General features: G+C 54.8%; 1 protein-coding gene across 8 annotated transcripts in view; it reads right to left on the bottom strand.

Annotated features, from left to right (window-relative positions):
* NCOR2 (nuclear receptor corepressor 2) overlaps positions 1–19,897 on the bottom strand; it is a 368,100-nt gene that overhangs the window by 207,223 nt on the left and 140,980 nt on the right. For 4 of the 8 annotated variants that reach the window (XM_044389807.3, XM_057306002.1, XM_044389806.3 and 1 more), the window contains exon 1: positions 7,882–8,141. The exons of 3 other annotated variants lie outside the window; for them this stretch is intronic. The gene's annotated coding sequence lies outside the window, so the exon portion shown is untranslated. Of the gene's footprint in view, positions 1–7,881; positions 8,143–19,897 lie in introns of those variants that run through there. One more of the 8 variants, XM_057306000.1, reaches the window with a different exon arrangement.

Here is a 19,897-nt window from a genome sequence, read left to right on the forward strand (position 1 = left end):
AGCAGGGCATCTGAAAGCATGAGCAGAGCAAGGAGGCTGGAAGAGATGCCCCAGGGGTTCCTCACTGTGGACACACCCACAGGACTGCCACCCTAAAATTCCGAAATCCCTGGGCCCCGGGGCCCCAGATATGGAAGAGACAGAAGTGACACTTGACCTCGGGATGGTGAGCCCGACACCTGCTCCACTCCAGGACCTTTCCCAGGGCCTCCAATAGGGATATCTTCCACCCTTCAAATCACTCACTGTCATCTTCCCAAATCCAGCCCAACATGCACATGCAAAGATCCTGCTTATAGCCCCGAGTCTGACCTTGGTTAAGACCCTCCATGGGGCCAGGCCTTGGTCTCCTCCTGGGATCATCTGTCAGGAGATTCCAGGATAAAATCTCCCCAGGTGGGCTGATCCAGCGCCCCACAGACACCCACAGGACACAAGCATGAAAACATCTCACAAAGCGTTCTTCTTTTCTTTACTCCTGTCTGCTCCAGGGCGCCCCTCCAGAGATGAGACAACTTTCAGGAATGCATATGGTAAGATACTATCGGAGGGCAAAGTCAGGGCAAAGAGAAAAACCAGGGACAAAGTAATGTAAAATCAGGATGAAGTAGATAAAACAGAAACACAGACCAGACTGCTGAACGCAGGCTGCAAATCTGGCTTCGAGTTTCCTGACGGCCAAAGCAAAGAGGAAAACAAGATGGGTAGGGAGCGACTTGCCCAAAATTGTGAACACCCCATAGCACCACACAGAAGGAGCGTCAGCAAGCCTGCAGCACCCAGCAGCAAGGATTAGAGTCCCAGGCATCAGAGAAATCAGTCCAGACTGCCTCTTAGCATCCCCCTCTTTCCTACTGAATCCCACAACAGTGAACTATAACCAGGAGCACCGGCATTACTCGGCAAGAACAGTTAGCCAGGCCAACAGGAGGTATTTTAAGGGCCTGCTCAGTATGACTCTTAAACTCACAATACTCTCTGGGCCCCCAGTTTCATCAACAGCGAGAACCCCAGATGGTCACGCTGAAGTTAAAAAGAATGAGTTAGCTCCATATCACGTTCTGGCCATAAAGCTGTTAGGCCTTGCAGGCCTTCGGACCTCTGTCACAACTCCACAATTTTTCATCTATAGCTTGAAAACTGACTCAGACAACACATTCGTGCATGGGCATGGCTGTGTTCCAATAAAACTTTATTACGGACACTGAAATTTAAATTCCATACCATTTCGCAGGTCACAAAATATTATCTTCTTTTTATTTCTTTCAGCCATTAAAAAATGCAAAAACCATTCTTAGCTTGCACACCACAGAAAAACAGGAGGTGGGGGCTCCATCGGTTGAGCATCCAATTCTTGATTTCAACTCAGGTCGTGATCTCAGGGTCATGAGATCAAGCCCCGTATCAGGCTCTGCGCTGGGCACGGAGCCTGCTTAAGGTTCTGTCTCCCTCTCCCTCTGCCCCCCCGACCCAAAAAAAAAAAAAAAAAAAAAACAGGAGGTGGGCTGGTTTTGGCCTGTGGACAGTATTCTCCTGATACCTGCTCTATATGTTCCAGAATAAGCTCCGAGATAGGTTTTAATTTAGGGGAAGAAAGCAAGATGTGAATAGGGTGGTATTATTTGTGTCCATTTAAGGCAGGCAGAGGACCAGCGTCTCTCTGAGGGGAAACTTTACCTGTGTGTGTCTGCCTCAGGGGACAGATAGTGGGAGGGCAGAAACCAGAAGACTTCTCTTGACGCCTTTGCGAACTGTTTCAACTTTCTACCAGGCCCATGCATTTTATCTTACAAAAATTACTTTTTATGAAGCCCAAAGCCCGTGGCAGAGAGTTTTGAGTGCCTTACTTTTTAGTTTCTTCTCTTTTTCAAATGACAACAGAAAGCAACATTATCCGCCCCCCCACCAAAAAAAAATAAAGTTAATCCAGTTGTTACATAATGCATGGATTCGTAGCAGAAAAAACTACGGAGAAAAAACTTACGGGCAGCAGGCCTTCCCCTATATAGCTGCACTCGTGCAAACAAACGGGGGGCGGGGGTGCAGAGGACCCTCTCTGTGGGCCCAGCCAGGTCCGAGGCCCTGGCACCAGAGCTCAGCCCTGAGGGGCGAGAGCTGCCTCTGTGCTCGGGAAATGACAGCCAGGGGAGCAAGTGGAGGAGTCTGGGCAGAGAGCTCATGGCCTCAGGGGCACTCGGGCCTCCTGCCTGTAGGGCCAAGAAGAGAATGCTCAGCCAGTGGTCTGAAAACTGGCATTTGGCCCCGAGTGCACACAGAAGGCAAGGCACTAAAACCAAGCTGCCCAAAGGGGACGGTGGCCACAGGCCACACGGGGCTATTTCAATTTATTAAAATTAAGTAAAATTAAGTAAAAAATGGAATTCCATTCCTTGGTGGCAGTCACTTCAAATGCTCATGCAGCTATAGCGATGGTGTCGGACAGGGCAGATGCAGAATGTCCCCCCCTCCCCCGCCAACCCCGCAGTTGCAGGAAGGTCGACTGGACGGAGCAGCCCCAGAGGCTTTAGGGACAGGAAGGGCGCAGTGAGACCAGGAGCATGGGCAGGAGAAGGACAGAGGGTGGAGGGGCCTGGGTCAGCACTAGGCTCAGCCCTGGGCCATCTGGGAAGGACCGAAGAAGGTGCGGGGCCCTCCAAGATAGGACAGTGCCATGCCGGCACCGGGCAGAGACACCGAAAAAGGAAAAAATCAGATGCTAAGAGCCAAGCCCTGCTCCCATGCACGGACTCTGAGTCCCATCATCCAGCCCGAGCCGTCTGATTAGGCAGCCATTAGCCACAGCCACATGTGGCTATTTAAATTTAAGTTAATTAAAATGAAATAAAATTACCAGTTCAGTCGTGCTAGCCACATTTCAGGAGCTCAACAGGCCCCCATGCCGGGTGGCCACAGGCATTGTGGGCACACAACACTGTCCCCCACGGCCGGAAGCTGACTGGACACTGCCGCTCCACACTGTCCTCGGAGGTGGCCACGATCTCCTACTTCAGGATAAGGAAATGGAGGCCCAAAGGTCAGGGACTTTGCTCGAGTCACTGGCTGATGGAAGCAGAATTTGAACCCAGGTCTGACTTCAAAGAAGCCCTTTCTGGAACCTGCTCCCCAGGAGAAGGGGAAGCCTGGCCCTCCCCCAGGAGACCCCCTCTGTCCCCAGTGTCAGCCCTCCCCCAACTCTCCAGGGTGCCCAAGCGCTCCAAGTCCCAAGTCCTAAAAACCTCAACCTTCAGGGGCAGAGGAGGGGGCCGAACCTATCTGTCAATCACGCCAACCAGCCAACAAGAAAGGAGCCTCCTCTCTGCAAGGCAATAAGGCCAGGCCCCGGGGCTCAGGTGGAGAGACCCCCAGACCCCGTTCTGTTAGAGCACCCTCCTTCTGAGCAGCCCTTTAGAGGGAGGAAATGTCCAGGCAGCCTGTCCGCAACAACCCGGGATCCCACGATAAACAATACAGGGAAGCACTCGCGCTCTGACAGAGTGAGCCGTAATGATGGAAGAGCAGCTCTCGCGACACACAGCAGGTCCTCCCAGCAGTAAAGTCAGAAGGAGGACGACCCTAACCTCATCGTCACCATCCCCATCTCACAGATGAGCACACTGAGGCTCGGCGAAGTTAAGCAACTCGCCCAGACTCAAACCACTGAAAGCTGCAGAGCCAAACTCCAAACCTGCGGCTCACACGTTCTGCCCTGTAATCCTCTCCACGACCCCACCAGCAGTGAGCCATGCGCCCATTTTACAGACCAGGACACCCAAACTCTGAGAAGCAGGGGCCAGACTTGAACTCACCAGAACCTGCTAAATTGGCCGCCCCAATGAGAATCAGGGACTGAACACTCCGAGTCCGTCCTCTACTGTTTGTGGAGGATGATTCCTTACGGTTCTATGAAACCAAAAAGCCTCTGTCCAGGGCGGCTCGCCTGAGCCCAGCTGGGTGAATAACCATGATGATTCTGATCACTGTAAGCCAAAGTCACACCACTGTGGGACCTTGGGCTGGCCTGGCCCCTCGGACCTGTGCCCTCATCTGGAAAACGGGAAAAGCTGCCTTCCACCTCGGGACCTCTCAAGGTCTCCTGCTACAGAAACATCCCAGGGCTGCAGGCCAGCCCAGCCAGCATGCGGAAAGTCCAGGCCACGGCACTCCTCAGAAGCCACTTTCTGGAGCCCCGTTATCCGCCCTGCTAAATAATTCAAAACCATGTTTTCATTTCAAAATAAACACAGCCACCAAAGCCAATGCCAAATTTGCATGAATGTTTAAGATAAAATGAGACTTCAAAGAAATGCCAGGGCCTGCCGAAGGCACTTTCCCCCTCCCCAAATCCTGAGGAGAACAGGTTCTCGGTCTCCTGCCCCCTGGGGCAAAGATCTTGTAGGTGCTGCTCCAATAAGAAACAATTTATTTTCTTCCGAACAGGTGCCGGGCTCCACGGAGCAGCTCTGCAGCCAGGCTCCACGGAGCAGGTCTGCAGCAGCCTCGAGCTGCACCAACAAGACCGTGAGCAATCAACCCCACTCTTCATTCTCGGGTCCACATCCACAGTGTGTGACCTTGGGCAAGTCACTGAACCTCTCTGTGCCTCAATTTCTCCATCTATAAAATGGGATAATGAAAACACAGACCTCCCAGGGTGGTACCAAGAGTGAATGAGCGGATTTCTGGGGAGGACAGAGCCTGGCACACAGTGAGAGTGCTTGACGTGCGTTGGGGGTCCCTGTAGAACATTTTGCCTTACGTAGAGTAGAGCAGGAAGCCACTTGACAGGGGATAAAATCCCTTCCCGACCCCCAGGGATCCTCAAAGGATGCCAGCTGACCCTTCCTAAGGGTCACGTCCCTGGGGACCCCACATACCCACCCATGGGACAAGGCCTTCTAAGATGACAGCCTGGCCTGGCCCTGGGCACCTGGCCCTCCCCAGACCCCCTCCTGGCACCCTCCCCGGGGCGCCTGGGGCAGGAATTACCAGCTCCTGCAAGCTGTTCCCTTCAGAGGTGTCACCTGGGGAGGCTACTGTTGGCGTCTGAGACATGAAAAGGAAACAGAGAAGGGAAAAACAGACACACAAATAAAAAGCTCTCAAACCCTCTCTTGTCAGAGGCAGAGTGCCATGGGGGGGTTTCCTTCAGAGAGCTATAGGAGGGAAGGGCCTGAGCTCTCCTGCCTGGACCACTTCGGCTTCTCCTAGACAGGAGCTCCTCAGGCTGGGTTCTCCGTAGGTGGACCCCCCCCCCCCAAATCTCAGAGTGAACCACCGACCTCACCCACAGGCCTCAGGTGGGGGGTGGGAACACAGAACAAGGGACACCCCCACCTCGCAGTCAGGGGGGAGTCCAGGCCTGGCAGCCTCCACACGCAGCCTGAATGGCAAGGCACTGGGGGGCTAGGACTCCTGGGGCGGCGTTCCAACCTGCACCCCCGGAGCCCCCACCCCCATGCCCAGAAAACAATCACACCCTCCCCAGCTCGGAGCTTTCATGCAGCTAAATGCGTGTTTGCAGAGCTCTCAGAAATCTTTAGGAGGTGGTATGAGTATTATTAATTGGGGGGAAAGAACGGATTATGCCAAATAAATCCTTCCCACGTAGCCGAACCCTCGCCCAGGGAGGGGGGTGGTGCGCGCAGCCCCACGAGGGGTCTCCATCCCTCACTGGGACCTGACAGCCACATTACCATTTACATGGATTTATCAATAGTATTGATCCCGGAGCAAGCATAAATAGCTCAGTGGGAAGAGGCCAGGGCTGGGGCCCGCTCTGCTCCCGCCCCCACGTCTGGGCACCGCAGACTCCCCGGGCACCCGGCGGCGGCGGCGGCGGCCGCGGTAAATTTCCAAGCAGGGACAAGGCGGCAGGCGGGGAAGCCAGACAGCGCCCGGGATGCCCTCGCCGCTCCGCGCCTGCTCCAGGACCTGCGCGCGCCCCACCGCCCGGCTAGGTCGTGCTAGGTCTGTGCATCCGCTCAATGGGCTGAAGGCAACCCCTGCCCTGTTCCATCCGCCACCAGGAAAAGCGGAGGGAGGGCGTGGAGAGAAAGCGTCCTTCCTCCGCTAGATCCCCCAGTCCCCAGCAAAAGGCAAGATATCTCAAGATATCTCTCAAGATATCCAGGCCGTTGGATGAAAGGCCAAGTTTTAGAACCTAGTAATAGAAATAATAACCAAACAGTGGTCATAGTAACATTCACACAAATACCTTCTACGTATTACCACTCCCGGTTCTCACAACAAACCCAGGAACTCGGGAATATTGTTACCCCACTTTGCAGCTGAGAAGCCTGAGGCACAGAGAGGTTAAGTAATTTGTCCAGGGTGATGCCGCCAGGAAAGTGACAAAAGACAGATTCGAACCCAGGGAGTTGAGTTGCAGAGTAGGCAGTGAAAGGCTCGGCTATCCCAGCTCACATCTCTTCCTTTCTCTGATTGCTTCCCCCACCCCAACCAAAAAAAAAAAAAAAAAAGAAGGCGGCCACCCACGACGAGGGACACAACAATGCCCTGGGACGCCCTCCCAGCTCACGCCTGGCCCTGAGAGCCCCTTATATCAAAGCAGCCGCGAGGACCCAGATCTCGTTTAAAAAAAGGGCAAAGTCAAGGCCACCGATAACATATCCCAACGTGCACAGAACTCCCCCATCCAGCCCACAGGGATCCTCTCCCCTTCCCCCCGCCCTCCCTCACACATCCTTCCTCCAAATCTGCAAAAGGGAAAAAAAAATAATCATAATAAAACCAGTTCTCACCAACAGGGGGGAGGAGGAGGGGGAGGAAGGGAGGAGGCTGAGCCGACAGAACAGATCCGCCTCCGCTGCCTGCACCAGACCCTTGGAGAGCCGAGACCGAGCGCGCGACTGGCGGCGGGAGGACACTAGCTTCCAAAAAAATAAACCTACAATGTAAAAATAACGCCGGGCGCCCCACGCTAATTGGGCCCGGGCGACAGCAGCTCACAGGTACAGCATGTCTCTCCCTCCCGCCCGCCTTGCCCTCTCTCCCTTCCTCAGGCTTTTTTCTGCAAGCGCCTGGGGTGAGGAAAGCGCGCCCCACGAGTCCCCCCCCCCCCACTGCAGGTCACTGGGGATGCTCCCCCAGCTCTAGGGCCTGGGGCCTCCGGTTCCAGCCCAAGTGGGATCGGCTCTGAATTCCAACTTCCCAAACTAGTGGCATCCCAAGTATCTGCACAGCCCGGGGGAGGGACCAGGAGGCGGCCCAATGAGGCGTCACCAGCCGCGGGAGGCAGGCCCAGACAGCAGGAACACCGGCCCGCGGGGGAGGGGGGAACAAGGGGCGCCTCTCTCGGGGGGACCCCCCACCCAGTGCCCTCTGCTCCTCGGCTCCGGCGCGGCCCCCGCCAGCCCCCGCCCCCAGCTGGCGGGAACCCGCCATGCGCCCTTCCATGGCAGCCAGGCCGGGGAGCACGGGGTGCCATCTCCAGGGACTCCCCAAGCCCGCGCTGCCTGCTGGAAAATAAGACGCAGAGTCACCCCCAAGCCTGGGGCTACTTGGGGAGGAGAGAGACGCATGGCGGCCATGCCCACAGGGCTGGGGCACACGGTGGGGGGCTGCCCTGCGCATTTCCAGGGCGTCCCCCCGCCAGTCCACCCCCAGGCCACTTCCCTCCTTCCTGCCCCCTCGCAGGGTAGCTGGAGTTCCCCTAAGTTCCCCAGCGCCCCCACGCACGCGAGCCGCAGAGTCTATGGGGCGCCTCGCTCCCTAGCAGGCCACCCCCCGAGAGCGCCAACTCAGGAGTGCAGGGGCCCCGCCAACTCCGCCGCGTGCGCCGCCCGATCTTCCCCTGATCCCCCGGAAGCGTGCCCCGCGCCTCCCCTCGGCCCTCCGCAGGGACCCCCGGCTCCAACTCACCTCGCTGAGGTGGCAGCGGCAGCGCCCGGGCTCGGGGCGCGCTCGGGCCGCCCGGGCGCTTAGGCAAGTGGCGGTGCCGAACGGGCTGGGGGCGCGCAGCAGGCCCGGCCTCCAGCCGGGGCGCGATCCTCCCGCCGCCGCCTCCTAGGGCGCCTGCCCAGGGTCCCCGGCCCGCAACTTGGAGCGCATCGCGAGGCGCAGGGCGCGGGCGCACAGCTCGGGCGGGGCGCGGGCGGACGCGGGTCTCCGGTGCGGCCCGGCCTGCCCGCGGCTCCGCTCCCCGGCGGCGGCGGCGGCGGCGGCGGTGGCGGCGGTGGCGGCGGCGGCGGCGGCGGCGGGAGGGGGAGGAGGGGGCGGGGCGGGAGCCCGGGAGGCGGTGGCTCGGCCTCCCCGCTCCCGGCTCCCCGCCCGCACCGACGCACCCCGGCCCGGCCCCCTCGGGCTCCTTAAAGGGCCCGCATCGCCTCGCCTGGCCCTGCGCGCACCCACTCGCGCGCGCACACGTTGCCACACACACGTGCGCGCGCGCACAGACACTCTTACACTTGGGCGCGACGCCGTTTTTTTTTTTTTTTTTTAGCAGCTCCCTGAAGGAGGAAGGAGGGGGAAAGCGCCTCCCCGTCCCGCCCCCTCCTCCTTCTCCTGTGGGGCTTCGCGCCCTCCTTCTCCTCCTCCCCAGCCCCCAGATACTTAACTGGAATCGCGTTTCGGCTATTAAATTGTAACTCAAGAGTGGTCGGTGGGTAGGGAGGGGGTGCGCGGGGAGGGCCACACGCGGATGCGCAGGGAGCCGCGTGGTGGAGCTCACTTAGGGGGCTGCCGCACACAGTAGGGAGCCCAACTCTCAGCTGCAGACTTTCACACCCTGGGCCTCACGGGACAGATGTGGCCCAGTGATCGCACGAGGAAACTCACAGCGCACCGCAGACGTGCGCGTAGCCTGGGGCATCGACTCAAGTGTAAGATCACCCAGAGATAAACACGGGACACATACACACAAGTTACACACACACACACACTAGAATGTCCTGTTCACGAGGGCTGTTTGTACACTGCCTTTTCACACAGTAGGGACTCCATAATGTGTTGTTGAGTGAACACCCACTTGGGGACCCCGGAGGGCACAAATGCACAGACTTGATGCTACAAGCCTGTGGTCGGGTCCACAGGGACACACGCACGTCCAGGAGCACACCCTCACAAGCCCAGACCCCACAAGCACGCAGCGTCAGGGACAGAGCACACACGTGAACACTCCCCAGCCCACTGGCAGGCACTCACGGTTTCCAACAAGAACCCCTCTAGCCGCCCTGACAATTGTGTGTCTCCGGTGACCCCCTCCCAGGTGTCCCTCCCAAGCTAGGGGAGATTTTTTTTAAACAGCAGAGGGCACTGGGAGCCCCAGGCCTGGAGCCTCCCTCCTCCTCTCCTTTCCCCTAAGATGTTGGAGAGTTTGAATTTTTGTTTTCAGTTCAGCTTTCCTTTTTTGGAGCGAAGTCTCAGCAGATTCAGTTCTGCCATCTGCCAACATCTGAGAACCCCCAGGGGGAGTGGGGAATGGCTGCGGTGGGGAGGCGGCCATGCGGTTTCCAGGGGCCCGGGCGTGCCTCCTGCCAGCAGGCGAGGGTTGCCTGCCTCCCCTGTAGCAATTTGTCCTTCTCTGCCCCCTCAGGCTGCTCGTTTTCCTTCTATTGGGGGGAAAGAGGGAGCACCTGGGGCTGACAAAAATCTGGAAAAAAGGGAAGTACATGTGGAGGAAAGAGGAGAGGTTCACAGCTTGGAACAAGAGGGGGACATGGGTCAGCGGTCCCTCCCCATTCTGGCCCCACCAGCTCCACTGCTGCCAACCAGACCGTGGGAATCCGCAGGCAAAAAGCCAGCCCGGCAGAAGGAAGGCCTAGCGCTCTGAAGGGCCTGGGGAAGGGAGGGCAGGGAGGGCAAGGGGGGAGCTGGGAAGCCCTCCTCAGCCTCCTCCCCGCCCCCCAGTGTCACCTGAGAACGCTCCTGACATTTGCATTTCAATGAGATCTGCTCTGGGATTTGGCTACGGAGGAGGAGGGTTTGGGGTATCTTCAGGGGTTCCTTCACCAAGTTTCTGCCTGCCAGTGGTGCTCCGGGGGGCTCGGCTGAGGCTGCGGGCATAGGAGGGGGGCAGGCAGGCGGGCAGGGGGACTGTCAGTTTTTACTGTCCCAGGGATCACTTGGAAACCCCTCAAAGGAAGCCAAGTACAGACTCAAAAGTCAGTGCCCTCCAGACCAGCCATGTTACAGACGGAAAAACTGAAGCCAGGAGAAGCAAGGCGTTTTTTTCTAAAGAGAATTTGTTCTCTTTCTAGCCCTCTCCTGTCCCTCTGGTTATTAATCCCATCCTAGTGGGCTACAGGGAATAATATAAGTACATGTCCTCAGGATCTCACAGGTTCCCCCCAGAAAGCCTCAGACGGTGGGTTCCTAGGATTGACCCCACATTACAGATGGGGAAGCTGAGACCTAGAGAGATTAAGAACCTTCCACTACTGATTCCAGATGGGCGCTCCAAACCATAGCTATGAGGGATGAATTGGAAGGGGTCTCAGATGAGCCCCTGCCCACCCCCAGCTACCCGCACCCCCCCACAGATCAGTACCCAGCACCTCAGTTGCTAGTTTGCAGCACTGCACCATTTACTGCTGGGCTCTGAGCAGCAGCCCCAGGGGTTCTCATGTAACTAATGGGAACAACAGCTTTGAAAAATTGCCAAAGAACACTCCGCCCCCAGCCTCCCTGGAGGGCCTTAGACACTGGGCTGGGATGGGGGTTAATAATAATACTAGCTAAGAGCCTCCCAAACACCTCATCATGAGGGAAGGACTGTCAATATACCCATTTTATAGGTGAGGAGACTAAGATCAAGGGAAGTCGCCCAAGGACATTGGGCAACATATAGTACAGCTGGGAACAGGGTAAGAAGATGTCCTATACATCCGGGGGGCTCTGCCATCCAAGTAACAAATTCTGCCCCTAGGCTATGTTCCCACTGTTCTTCGAATCATTCAACCATTCCCTCCTAAATAATTAGCAAACTAGTCAAATTCATTCCTGCCTCAGGACCTTTGCACTGGCTGTTGCCTCTGCCTGAGAAAGCCATCGTCTATCTTCTGGTCCCAGCTTAATGTCACCTCCTTAGAGAGGTTCTCACTGACCCTCTACCAAAATCCCAAGGCACTAACTAACCCAACACCCTATATATTTTCTTCATCATTTATCACCACCTAAAATTATCCTAGGCATTTGTCACTTACATATTGTCTTCTGTCACCAGAATGTCAGCTCCATGAGAGCAGAGACCTCATCTGTCTAGCCCACTGCTGTATCACCGGCACACAATAGACAGCAGTTAAAAAGTATTGACAGCGAATGAACAGTGAATAATGAATTCCTGCAACACAGAGGGCGCTGGCTGGGGATCAGGCTTGGCCTTGCAGAATCTGGACTCAAGTGGGAATGACTGGCCCCTGCATCCCGGTTGTCTAGCACTCATCCCTCTGGCATATTTCACAGTAAAGTCTTCACTTCTCTCCACTGTCTCAACCTCTGGGTAGGTGGGGGAATCTGCCAGCACCCAACCCAGGGCCTGACACCCAGGAGAAACCCATTCAGGCTAACAGTCCATATGAGCTACCATGATGTCAGTTCAAACTTCCCATCCTGAAAGAATGCCACCTGGACAGGCCTGGAGAAGAACCCAGGCTGGAGGGCATGATGACCTGAGCCTCCCTGACCCCAGCCACCCCAAAAGCCCTGGGCTGGCCATCAGAGTACATGCAAAGGAAAGCCCTCACTCTCTGGGCCTCTCTCAGTGACAACCCAAAAGACACCCTGATAAACATTCCCAGGGCAAGCCTTGCGTACACACCAGAACCATGTGCACACGGGAAATCTTACACGTAGTGTTCGTACTTTGGACGTGCTTTAAACAGCGGTTGCAAACTCGAAAGCCCACAGAGCCTGGCAGGAACAGCAAGCCAGGGACTGGAGGAGAGGTGAGTAACAGAGACAGGTGGGGCCTGCAGCACACCCCTATGCCCTTGCCTAGGCTGTCATAGTCACCCTCGATTTAAAACACAAGTCAGCCAAACCAAATACCAAATGCCTGGGTGGGCTGTATTTAGCAGGTGTTGGCCTGTCTGTGACACACACACACACACACACATACACACACACTCACACAAAGCGTTAGCTGCCCAGGCCAGTCTTCGACTCAGCAATCAGTGGCCTCTATCCAAAATGGAGGTCGAGTCGGGGCAGGAAGTAGAAACTTCTTCAGTGAACAGGGGACCCTCTTTCAAAATTGTAGGCAGGAGGAGGGAAGGCCTGCTTTCGGTGAATGCATCATAGCATTGTTTATTTAATGCGTAGTTAGTAAGCGCCTACTGAGTGCTGGGCACTATCAGATAGAACAGTGAAGGTCAAGCCCAGCCCTCAGACCGGGCATCCAGTGGGGAGTTAACACTCCAAATATGAAGTTGCATCGACGCCTGGGCACTAAAATCCTTTAAAGGGTAAGAAAAATCCCCTGGTGTTCAAAAAAAGTTACATGTCAGAACACAGAGGATTTTGAAGGCTCTGGATCTCCCCAGATCTCCACCTTTCCAGAATAATGGAGTCCGGAGGCCCCTTCCAATCTTACAGTCCTGCAAAAGCATCACTTAGGAAGGATTCTCTGAGCACCCCCCAGCCACCCCGCACCCCTTGCTGCAAGAAACTGCCGCGTCACCCCCGCTTTCTCTGATGTCAGCACCTTTATTTATGACACTGTGTGCATTTCAGAACAAGATCAAGCCCCTGTCTAACAGGCTTGATCATCTCTGAAGGTAAACAACTCGCCTTCTCCCAGGGCTGCATTTCTGGAGTGTGCTCCTGCCCCACCCCCACCCCTCCCCAGCCTGGGGCATCTGTTTGAGTCTCTGCTCTCAGGCACCAGAGGGATGGGACCAGAGGGTGCAACATCAGAGGAAACATCCAGTGAGGACCATGGTCCTTGCAGCCTTGCTTTTGGTTGCCAGAGGCTGGGGTCGCCTGAGCGGACATCAGTGGGGCTGGCTGCATGGTCCTGGGCGTCTGTCCAATGGAACAGTCAGGCAGCTGTGGACAAGCATGAGAACAGGCTGTGCGTTCTGATGGGGGCAGAGCTCCAAGATACACTGTTTAGCACAGAAGCAGGTGCAGGCACTGGTATGTAGTGTGGTACCTTTTGTGCAAAAAAAGGAAGGCAAAGTAAATCTGCATATACATGCTTGTCCGTGCACGGATAATTCCGAAGGGTATTCACTAATGCAGGTGTACCTACTATGTGCGAGGCACCATGGCTGGTGGAGAGAATTCAGCAGTGACCACGATAAGCAAAGTCTCTGCCCTCACTGAGCTGACGTTCTAAAGGTGAGGGGGATGCATAAGGAAAACCAAATAAATATACAATGTATTAGAAGACAGCCAGTGCTTGGGAAAAAAATAAATCCGGAAAGGAAGACTGTGTACAGGGGTAGGGAGGTCAGGGGCGGCCTTGCTGAGAAGGTAAGAGAGGGAGCCATGCAGTATCTGGGTGGAAGGCACAGCCGGTGCAAGGGCCCTGCGGTGGGAATGCACTCAGCCTATTCAAGAAGGAGACCAGTATGAGAACAGGATGGAGTGGGAGATGAGGAGGGAGGGATGAGCTTGGAGGGGAAACAGGACACTTGAGAGAAGCTACCAGGGGTTGCCTCTGGGTAGAGGGGGTGCCTGGGAGCTCGAATTGAGGTGGGGGGTGGCGACTTGCTTTGACCATGCCCCATGTGGACTGTTTAAAGATGCAAAATGAAAGTTCGTTCTTTCTTTTTCTCTCCTCTTTCTTTCTTTCAAAGTGTGGACATCTGGTTTTGGACATCCCCTGCGCACATGCTTCTGGGTTTGTTCTTGAGATTTCAAGGAGGTCTCCTTTCCAGCATCTTTGCACCACATTTGCTATTTCTTAGCCTCTCAGAGAATGTCAGGAATTAGCCCCTGGGTGGCCTGACCTCCCAGTGAGGCCTGGGAAGCTGACAAGGGCCCCAGGAAGTCGGAAGAGCTAGGGAGAATCTGCAACATTGCAGTGGCCGCCACACCTGCTTCTCAAAGCAGCCCTGGCCTGACCCACCCTGCCTATGCACCCAGAGCTCAGGTCCCTGACCAAGGAGCGATGAGAGCCCGGAGGCCTGTGCACAGCTGAGGCGACCTGTGGTCTTGGAGCTGAGCATGTGTCCCTCCCGGGTCCCCACTGGCTCCTGCCCGACTGAGTCAATCCTAATTCTCATTTTAAAAACATCAGCCTTTCTGGGGCGCCTGGAAGCCTCAGAACACAGAGCATGTGACTCTTGATCTCAGGGTCATGAGTTCAAGCCCCAAGTTGGGTGCAGAGCCTACTAAAAACTAATTGTGAAAAATATCACTGTGGCGGGTTCACCCGACTCAGGGGCCCTCCAGGCCTCTCAACACCCCCGGGAATGACTGAAGGGCCAGCACTGCGTGCACAAAGTGTGTGGGGCTCTAAACTCCCAGGTGGGGGCCCAACTAGCAAGGGAGAGCGAGTTAAAAGGGAAAGGATCCAGAGTTTTGAGTCAGACAGATCTGGGTTCAACCCCCAACTCTGACACCTCCTTCAAGCTCTGGCCGGATGAGGCTGGCCCAGGGATGGAGCAGTGAACAGCACTCCCAAGCGCGCATTGCTAGCTGGCCCGAGGTGCAGTGGGGGGGGGGGGGGGGCACGAGGCCAGGTGTATTCACCAGCCACGCCTCCCTCTTCCTGGCCTGCCTTCCCGGATGGCAGAACAATTATGTTCTCCAGCGAGGGTTCTCTATGGCCTCTGCTTCCAACAATCCATATGTAATACTAGAATTCAGAGCAGAGTCCATGGGCTAGACAGAGGGCCCAGCCGTTGGACTGAGGGCCCCCCAGCAGTGGGGCAGGTGCCGGAACTGGCCTCTGGGCTGGGGGTGGGGGTAGTGCCTCACTGAGACGGTGGCATCCTGCCCGGGATGGGGCAGCAGCTTTCTGGCCGCCCGGTTCTGCAGTGTGTCTTGGGGTGTCAGGCCTGAAAGCTCTACCTCAGGTGTCTAGGCCACTTCATCCCCCCCCACACCCGGCACAGGGCCCATTCTGGTCCATGCAAGATTTAGGGAATCAGCAAAGAAAGAATATGATTAACAGGGGTGGTGATTGCCACAAAGCAAGCAAGTTAAGGTCCTAGAGCACTGGAAGGGAGAGGGAGAACAGGTTTGAGATTTGGGTGATCAGGGATGGAGGGTCTCCCTAAGGAGGTGACGTTAAAGATGGTATCCAAAGTTTGGGAAGGAGGCAGCCAGAGGGTGAGGGCACAGCATTCCAGGTGGAAGGAACAGCGGATGCAAAGGCCATCCCATGGAAAGTGACTCGGTATCTTCAAAGAACGGAGAGAAGACCCGTGTGGCTGGAGTGGCAGGATGGACAGCTCATTTTCCCTCCCTGAGCCTCAGTGTTCTTCATCTGTAAAATGGGCTGGACTCTTTACCAGGTGGTTTCAGGTATTCATGAGCTAAAACAGTTGAGTACCCTTTGAAACCCCAAAGAACTGGTACGCTTCAGGATCTTAAAGAGCATTCTTCAAGAGCTCTCTCGATAATGGGTCCTGGGCCAGCTGAGCATTTCCAGGGATTACTGGTCTACAGGAGCTGTGTAGCCTGAGGACTAGGCACAGACGCTCGAGCCACACTGCCTGGCTGGGTGACTTGGGGCCAGTTACTCAATCTTTCTGAGCCCGTTTCCTAATCTGTAAAAAGGGGAACAATAACAAACCGTCCTTCAGAGGATTACCGTGAGAATGAATTCATGTGAGCAGAGCAGGCGGTGTCTGGCACGTAATAAGGGCTTTATAAGCGTAAGCTATTTATTGTATCTTCCTGAGCCTCCCGACAACCGGATAAGACTAGCGCACGACCATTCCCGCGGTCCAGGTGAGGGAACGCGGCTCAGTGAGCTCAATCACCAGCCCATGCCACCACTGGCAGGCAGTTCACATCTAAGCCCAACTCTGTCTGGCTCTGGAATCTTCCCTGCACCATCCCACAAGATCCAGTTGGGCCATTTTTGTTGGGCCATGTTTTGACTGTAATTTCCATTGCGCAGAGGAGGCATTCACACCAGTGATGGAATAAACAGCCACAGAGGGAGCAGGGTTGATGTCCCTGGAGCCAAAAACATGGTTCACTGGCCCCACCATGGCCAGTGCGTTAGAACATAACTCAGAATCTGGCTGGTATGAAATCATCATTGTCATAGCACCTGCCAGCCCAGGACCATCGGTTTTGCTAGACCATGTAGGACAGGAAAGAAAAGCAAGAAGGACAGCAGCAAGAAGGGAAAGGGCCCAGCAGGGGACACCATCCTGATCCACAACCCCCAACCTCATCATCCCCACTTTCCCCCTCCTGTCTCTATTCCACTGCATTGGCCTCCTCAAACACATCCACAATGCTGCCTCAGGGCCTTTGCACTGACCACTCCCTCCCCTTGGACTTGCCTTCTCACCTTCTGCATGGCTTAGATAAAATACATTCTGCCCACTTTTTCTAAAACAAGCCCCTCTGCAAAGCTCCCAATCCTCCTCTCTTGCTTAATTTTTCTCCTAGAACCTATTACCTTCCACGTTAGTCACAGTTCTCCCAAGAAACAGAACTACTAGGATATAAATATAAATATAAATATAAATAAGTAAGTGAAGAGAGAGAGAGAGAAATTACAAGGAATTGGCTCACATGATTATGAAAGCAGACAAGTCTCAAGGTCTGCAGTCAGCAGGGTGGGGAGGTGGAGACCTAACACGAACTCCCTGATCTCATAGTGACCATTTTCCAGTAAGAGATACCAAAGACACAAATCAACATAAGATGGCATGCTGTAATTTCAGCTAGTGTTGAAGAAAGAAGAATAAAGCAGAGGGTAGTTGGCAAAGCCCTCTTTGGGAAGGTGACAATGCGGCACAAACTTGAATGAAGAGAGAGAGAGCCCGCTGCAAGGACATCCATGGCAATGACATTTCAGGCAGGAGGAATGAGTGCAAAGGCCCTGAGGCAGGATGGATGAGGCCGGCAAACATGAATGTCCTTGTATGCCACAGCAAGGAGTCCAGATTTCACCTGCAAGCACAGGAGAGACCCCGAGGGGTTTTCAGCAGGACGGTACTCTGGCCTGGGTCATGTTTCAGAATGGTGATCCCTTTGAGCACGCAAGGTAGGAGGCCTTGCCGAAAGAAATGCTGTGTCAGGACAAGGACAGTGCAGCAGGGAGGAGCGGACGGATGCCAGAGAGGTTCAGAAGGCAACATATGGGGGACCCAACCACCAGCGCAGAGAGACCTGCAAGGCTGGGTGTGGAGACAAGTCTGGGCCTGGAGAAAGGGGTGGAGCCCGTTGGTACCTGCAAAACAGTTTGCCTTGGCAGCGGCATGCAGGGACATTTTCTGTTAATGCTCCCTGCAATTCCTTTGAAGCTATTTATGGAAAGGCACACCTGGGGCTGCAGGCCCGTCTTGTTCTCCAGGCCGTCCAAGTCCAAGCCAAGCCCATGAAGGGTGTCCAGGGCAGGTGGATCAGCCCTCCTCATCCCATCCCGTTATTTTTCTTAACCTCTCCATGCCTCAGTTTCTCCTCTGTGAAATGGGTATCATATAAGCCCCTTCCTCATGGAAGGTCCTGGAAATCAAATGAGATACCAATGTAAAGCCTTTAACATGGTGTTGGGACCACAGACACGTCAGCTGTACTCTTTTTATTTATGGTAACCAGGAAGGAGCAGTGGGCATGAGCCGGAGGAATCAAGGGTGACTTCCTGGCAGAGGCATGGCTAGAGCTGGAACTGGTGAGTAACAGCTATGCCTAGCGGGGCTCTCACAACATGCCAAGTCCATGCTTGTGCTTCTTGAATCCCTGCCAGGACTCTTGGAAGTAGACACAATTACCAGCTTCGTGGTATAAATCTCCTGTCACCACTATAACAAATTACCACAAATTCGGTGGCTTTGAATGACAAAAACATCCTACTTTGTAGTTGTGGACATCGCAAGTCCGAAATGAGACTTACGGAGTTAGAATCAGGGGCCTGCAAGGCTGCATTGTTTTCGGAGGCCCTGAAGAGAATCTATTTTCTTGCTTTTTCCAGAGTTTAGAGTTTGGTGGCCCCACATCCCCCCAACCTCGCCCTCCATCCTCAGGTCTCCTCTCTGACTCTGACCCTCTGGCCTCCCTCTTATAGGGACTCTAGTGTTTACACTGGGCCACCTGGATAATCCAGGATAATCTCTCCATCTCAAGATTCTTAACGTAATCACAACTACAAAGTCCCTCTGTCATGGAAGGTCGCATGGTCACCGATTCCGGGGATTAGGACGCGGACATCTTTGGGGAAGGCATTATTCTGCCTCCCAGATCTATCTTGGGCACAAGAAAACTAAGGTGGGAAAACTTGCCCAAGGTCACCTGGCTCAAAAGTAGAGTGCTGGGCCCTGAACCCAGCCTGTCAGACCGCGAAGCCCACAGTCGTCACTTTATGGGATTTCGGCTCTCGCTCTGCTTTATTGTTTGAACCTGCATTTTCGCGCTTTAGCTGCTCTGCTGCATCGATTCATTTAACAAACACTCATTGAGTACCTGCTGCGGGCCAGGCAGTGCTCATGCACTGGAGATACAGTGGCAACCCAAGCAGGAGAACATCCTTGTCTGCACAAAGCTGACCATCATTCTATCATATCCGCTTCGATGCAAGTAACAGAACCCCCAGCTCGAACCAGCTTAAACAGTGAGATCATTTGCTACTTCACAAAGCAAGAAATCAGGAGGAGGGTTAGTTCTTAGTTTGGTTAAAAGTGCCATTGTCGCAGACCCCAGGTTCTTTCCCTCCTCAGATTTGTTCTCCCAAATTCCCTCATGGCCATAAAATGACTGCCATTGCTCCAGCTAACACATGCAGAGCAAACAGCCAGTGCATGGAGAACAACAAATCTCCCCAAAGCCTACTGCAGGCTTTCTTTCACTCATGTACCATTGGCTAGACCTAGGTCCCATGCTCATGGCTTAACCAATCTCCAGGAAAGGATCGGAGCAATTACCTGAAATCAATCCAGAACTAGAGGTGTGTCACACTTTCTTGAACAACACAGAGACGCATTGGCCCCTTAGTAAAACCATAGCTTCCCCAGCAAGAGAAGGGGATCATTGCTTCAGCATCAGATGGCCTGGGTTCAATCTAGGCTCTGCCACATTCCCTCTGAGCCATTCTCTGGGCCTCAGTTTCCCCATCTGTAAAATGGGTGTAGTAATGGGACCTAGCTCACAGGATGTGGTGACAATGTCATAAGCGAACCATGCAAAGCCCAGCTCTGGACAAGCCTACCCACCACTATCTTTTCTTCCAGCCTATTCCTCAGTGCAGGGCCCAGAACATCTATTCTTATTCCATTTGTTGCCTTGACTATGGAAGACTTTTTTCTAGTCTCCCCCCAGATCAAACTGAAGAGTGGCTGAAGATGACTGTTTTGCAAGACCCATCGTAGACGCCGGTGGGGGAAGGACTTGGGTGAGCCCTCTGCCCAGAACAAACACAAATCTGAGCGGTACTTACTGAAAGAGAGACGCTGGGCTAAGTGTTTGGCATAGGGGACCTCTCTCCCCTTTGTCTTTATCAGCTGCCATGAGCAGATGAAGAGACAGAGGGTCAGAGAAGAAGAGCAGCGTGGCTCAGATCACCCGGAGCAGACGCAGAGAAGCAAGGGTCTGAGCTGGGATCTCTGGGGCCTGAGGCTCAGACTGCAGCGGTGCGAAAGCGCCCCACACAATGTCCTGAGCGTCCTATTGGCCAGAATTGGGTCACGTGCACATTCTTCCCATCCCAGAAAAAGGAGATCTGTTGGCTCACAGACCCATCGAGGCCTTGCCTGGAGCTGGTGGTGGGCTCAGCTACCCCTGAGGCTCACTGTCGGTGGAGGCTGTTAGG

Source organism: Ursus arctos, unplaced genomic scaffold (genome assembly GCF_023065955.2).
Source record: "Ursus arctos isolate Adak ecotype North America unplaced genomic scaffold, UrsArc2.0 scaffold_34, whole genome shotgun sequence".
In the NCBI taxonomy this organism is placed as follows: domain Eukaryota; kingdom Metazoa; phylum Chordata; class Mammalia; order Carnivora; family Ursidae; genus Ursus; species Ursus arctos.